The following is a 6,000-nucleotide window of genomic DNA, read 5'->3' on the forward strand; positions in this document are numbered from 1 at the left end:
GCTTATCAGGGCCCGACGCTGTTCTGTAATACTCCTGTGAAAGGCCTTTTTGACCACCTCCCAATAGCCGTGTCTCTGGGCAGGAGGCTGTAATGGAGATCTACGTGGCCCCTCAGCAGGCAGCGAAGAAACGGAGGGAAGGGGGGTCTGTCTCAGGACTAGGCGTCCTGTTCTAAAGCACAGAGAGGACGGAGGAGAGCGATGACACTGCTGCGTAGGCGTGACAGAAGAGAGGTCCAATGAGTCAGGTAAGTCTCGGGTTGTCCTCAGGGGTCCCCCGCCGCGAAGCGTCACCTCACAGGGCGCAGGTGGACACGCCCGCCATTCGAACGCCGCCGCATTTCTCACAGGCTCCCCGGGGACGGGCTGTGTCGTGGCTGAAAGGGAATGAATAAAGAGAGGTTCATAGCAGTTCAGTGACATTCAGATTCAAGCGAAGGTCTCTGGATGAGTAACTATAGTTTGGTCGATATGACTGATGGCTGGAATACACTACAAGACTTTTTTTTCAACTACACATCATATACTTATTGAAGACTTATTGAAAGTTTCAGATAGATACACACTAACTGATCAAATCTGCAGACTGGCACAGCCTTTCTGCAACAAGTCCAGACTGAAAATCTGGGCAAAATTTGAGAAATTCTTGCAGTGTATTGTAGCCTTAAGCCAAAGGCACGGTCAGATGAAGACGAATGCCACACTGTAATGTAATTATGAGTCATTTCAAAAGCCAGCCATCGCTCGCTATGCCAGTTCCGAATTGTTTTGCAGAAATTGTTGACAATTTGCCAGTTGCCATTGAGAAACCCTCTTTATTCTGCCATCGGGGTTTGGAGGCCTGAAAAGCTTCCAGAAAAGTGGATCAAGTGAAACTGGAGCAGCAAACTTGCACTGGCACAGAGAGGAATCAATGTTTCTGGGACCTGTTATGAATCACCTGTTGTGAAAACACTTAGTAATCGTGAAGACACAGTTTAGACAAAGAAGTCGTCATTTAGTCTACTCAACCTCATGTTGTTCCAAACCTATATAAGTTTCTTCTGTGGAACACAAAAGAAATTTTAAGTAGAATTTTAGAGACTGACACGAAAAATAAGTTGGTTTTGGAACTACATCCATCTTCATTAACTGCAAACTATCCAGATTGGCCTGATGCACCGATTCAACATTGCTTTGTTATTTTAATCCACATTTGCTTTTAATGCACTCTAAGGTTAAATTAAACCATCATTTTTAGTCCTCTTTTTGACTAAGTTATTTGGCAAATAGGCAAACTACAGTGGTTTTTATTTGCATACAGCTGTGGAAAAATATAAGAGGCCACTCCAAATTTAATTTCATCAGCATTTCTAGATGTATTGTGGCCATGCCAGTCCAGTGTTTGTTGAAATTCAACAAAATCAAACCTCATGAGTGACAAAAAGTCATCCAACAACAACGTGAAAGACTGAGAGCATAACAAGACACATGAAAACTGCGATAAAATCCAGGATTTCACGTAAAAATTGTTTTCCTAAATACATCAAATACTACTGTTTGTATTGCTTAAAAGTGAATATGAACTTGATACTGCTTTGCAGAATTTGAGGTCGGAAAAAATACGGAGCATCTTTTTTGTTATTTTAACCTGTTTCACTAGTTTTCTGCTGCAAACAAATCAATATTTTTATTTGAAATTTGTTGTTAGCAGTTCACAGAATATAACATACATGATCATTTTATCTAAACATATAGCTATAAATAGTACATTTAAAAATCTGAAGAAACTGATTTTGAATATGTCACTTCATTTTGTTCTGCGGCTGTATATAAAAATGGATTGAAAAACAAAATCTCATTTATTGGCTGAAATTGTATCTGTTATTTGTTGATCCTCTCCTTCGATAATAATTTGTAGTCATTCTCCTGAACTGTGTCTTTATAAACTTTGCTCAGTCGTGGTGTGTAAAAAGCCTCCTTAAATTCTTCTAGATGCTGAGCTTTATACTCCAAACACACACCAGTTCATACAAAATGCATAATTCATCTTTAATAAAATATAAGAATAAAGAGCAAAGATGGTGGTTTGTTTTAACCTTAACACCTTAACACTGAGTGTTTTTACATTGCTTCATTTCTTCTCTATGAAAGCCATGAGTTATTCTTTTTTTATTATTATTATGTTCTTTTATTGATTATGGCAGTGTTGATTCATCAAACGATCGGTGCTTCCTCTTCAGGGCCAGCAGTAGTACCCTAAAACATGTACCCTATGTAGCCCGTCATGTGTCTGCCGCGTCATGTCAACATACGTGTTCGACGCATCACATGAACCTATGTGCACCGTGAATCATGTCAAAATACATGCCTGCTGTAGACGTGTCGAAAGGGTTTATGATAAAAGAGACCCTCGTGTTCAAAAGATACTTGCAATGAAGACACTCCCTTAACACTTAACTCTGATTACGAATTAGAATAAGCGAAGTATCTTATGAACACAAATGTCTTTCAGCCTCAGAAAAAAACTGTTTTACTATCAAAATAAGTTTTGTAACATCAGAGTTTTTTTGGATTCCCTCGAGGGAGAAGGGTGTGTAAAAGCGGGTGTTTCTTTGAATCGACAGCACTGTTGGGTGTTCGTATTGTTGGCGGCTGTTTAAAATGCTGATTCTTTTGACAGTAAACCATTCAATCATTTCTAAAGAGTAACTTGATAACATTGTGAGTATTGGGCGACTTGGCTAAAACACATTCTTGGTACAAAGACATATTCCCCTTGAGATTTGAGTAAAATGACATGAAAGGCACCTATTCTGGGGGAACACAGTATGATGTGATGTGATATTCAACCATTGCAATATTTTATTCGTAAAATAAGGACCAATTCATTTTTTGGTTTTGTTGGTTGATTCGTTGTGATGTATCCGATTGTGAACTGATTTGCTCCAAATATCCAACAAAGTCTTGAAAAATTATAATAGAAACAAGAAACAATTCAGATGTATAAGTTATAAAAATTCTACAATAAAGAATTGTCATATTAAATCATGTTTAACAAAATCCTTCTTTTGTTTTCCTTTAATATTGCAATTTATACTGATCTCATATAATAAAGGATGACGTAACTGTTTCGTGTTTTGCCAAATGTAATTTACCATGCAACCATTTCCCCACGGATAAAGTTTAATAGCCATTCTTTATAAAGCTTTACGTCTGGGTACAAACATTCAAAAAGAATACTTTATTAACATACATTCCTCTTTGGTGATCTGGAAAAGATCTTCATGTATACAATTCTATAGTGTCCCATGGTCTTTGTAACACATTAAGGAAATGATGAATGAGGCACAAAACTAGAGGTTAAATGTTTAATCAAATAGAGAGCAGCTCGCTGAATACATCTCTCGTAAAGTTTATCCAAACACGACTCCGTTGCCAGAGTGTCGAAATGAAGAATAAGCAGCATTTAAAGTGAAAAGTTTATCTTGAATGTGAGGGAGTAACAGAGTTCATCATGATTATAGAAATTTTAATCATTGCTGTTCACCCCATGTAACTAGAAATTTCTCATCGTTTCACCAGAAGCATATTATGTCAAACTCATCTTAATGCATTAGCCAGCCCCTTGGATTTAGAAACAATTTATGCACGCCGGGTCAAGGTTCGTTTTGTCCATGTTTTAGATCTGGGTGTAATTCCTGACCACTGGAATTAAGTGTGACAGTAGTTTTGAATAAAAACAATGTGGAGGACCGTTAGGAAACATGTTTCTGGGTTATGCCGTTGCATATTTTGTGATATCTCCATTCCAGAGTATTTGTGGGTGTAGCCAGACAAACACACACACCCCCAACAACACTATCAATCTGCAGTGTCTGTTTCTTACCCATTCATTTCATTTGGGCTTTAATGTGAACATACTAGATTTGGGATTGTTAATAGAAGAATCTGTAGAAGCTTTAAATACAATTTGGACATTTTTGCTTATTTGGAAAATTCATTGTGATTTTCTATTAGACTTAAAAGTTTCGTTTTGTACAGAAATGCCAAAATGAATAGAAACCTAAAATGGCATGGAATAGAAACATAAAGAAGTGGACAACTGAGCTTTATTTATCATAACAATCCACCCATGTTATATGTGGTCAAAAGTTACATTTATATTGTTGAAAATAAATACATTTCATTTTAGTAACATACTGTAGATTGGTTTGGTCTGCTGCGTTCTGCACCAAATTCTAAGAGCATCATAATCGGTTTAAGAACAAACCTTCTCCAAACTCTCTTTAAACGTAATGGTCCAGTCAAATTCTCCCACAATGAGCACCATAAATGCCCAAAGGGTCATTTCTTCGTCAAAGCTTCTATTTAAAGCTCATATTTGACAAATGACGTATCTTTTCCTTCAACATGGAGTCTATTTCCTGCTGTCGAAGGGAAAATAATTAAATAAGCTTTTCCCTGCTAAATAAACCTAACAAGTTGCTTTCGAAATACAGAACAAAGCCATTCACGTGTGCTTCAAATCTTCTGCAAATTGAGAGATTCAGACACTGTACATAACACCTGGCAACATCGGTTCTATTTAGCTTGCTCACCAAAATATTCCCATGCTTATTCTTGCATGAAAAACCGCTTTAAGCGAATTGAAGCGCTTGAGAAAAAGCCAACATACGTTCTCTCAGGCTCTTGCACCTGAAACCATATTTCTTGGCAATTAAAAGTGATTGTCAAAGTAGTAAACTTTATGCTTGATTGGCACTTGGAGATTTGAATCTATTTTCTTTCTACTCCACCCTAATACATGCACACGCATGTACACAAAGTAATCTACAAGATCCCCAAGTCTTATCCATTCCTATCTTTTCACATGAATGTCTGTCCTATTGTTTGCCATAAACTGTGCAACGGGTCAGCCAGAACATTTCAATTTCCCTCCAGATCCGTTCAAAATAAAAATAAAAATAAAACACTTTTCACAATGCAAAACTTTGCTGTAGTTTTGCAGCAGGTTTGCCAGTAACTTACTGTAGATTTAATTTACAATTTAGTTTTAAACAAACTTACCTATTTCTTATTTTATTCCATGAAACAAGACTAAATATCTTCACTTTTCTTGTAATGTAAATCTATCGTAATTTAAGAAGTTTCAAATAACGGGACAAAGTTGCTGAATGTCACTCTTCTTGCTTATTTTGTATTTCAAAAGTCAAAGGGGTTTAATTTTAGTTTAAGTAAAGTTGAACTCAAATTTGCAAACAGTGCTAATAGGAAAGCAATTCAATCTACTGTAAGTAACAGCCAAACCCGTTGCAAAACTATAGTAAAGTTTTAATGTGTAGTTCATTACGAATGTCCATAAATCAGGCTGCTTGGGTAGCTCTGGAAATGTGGGAAGGCCTAATTTTCCATCTTTCTGATGGATGTTTTTGGCTATTAGAGCAGGGAGCGGTTTCCACCATCTGAACTTTAAAGCTGACGTTCTCTTTGGTGTAACCGAAAACGGTCAAGTTAAATCAACTATATTGAATCATATATTTGACATGAACAATGTAGACGTTGCCATACATTTTGTAGTGCTTGAAAAAATATGTGGAGCCTGCTTGATAAGTACTGTTCCAAGTTTACTTTTCAAGTAGTTGTATGGTTTCAAGTACATGATTTCAGTCATAAATCGATCAGAATAAAAATGAGAGCAAAGACAGCAGGTTTTTTTCGTCAGAATAAAGGACACACAGACACATACGTTTGTTTCGTTGTGGGTACTTGCCAAATAATTCTATTGTTTTTATACTGACCTAATGTTTTTTTCTATCTCATACCGAGCAGATTTTTTAAAAGAACCATCTCTTTCTTACCTTTTTTTAATCTGAAAAACCTTTTATCGCCACAAAGAGCCTTTTGTAAAACAGAAAGGTTCTTCGGATGTTAAATGTTCTTTATGGAACTATTTAGACAAAAAAGGTTCTTCTATGGCTTCTATTTATTGTGTGTTCCATCCGTCGGCGCAAATAGCCA

This window comes from Barbatula barbatula (genome assembly GCF_947034865.1).
Source record: "Barbatula barbatula genome assembly, chromosome: 25".
NCBI classification, from domain to species: Eukaryota; Metazoa; Chordata; class Actinopteri; order Cypriniformes; family Nemacheilidae; genus Barbatula; species Barbatula barbatula.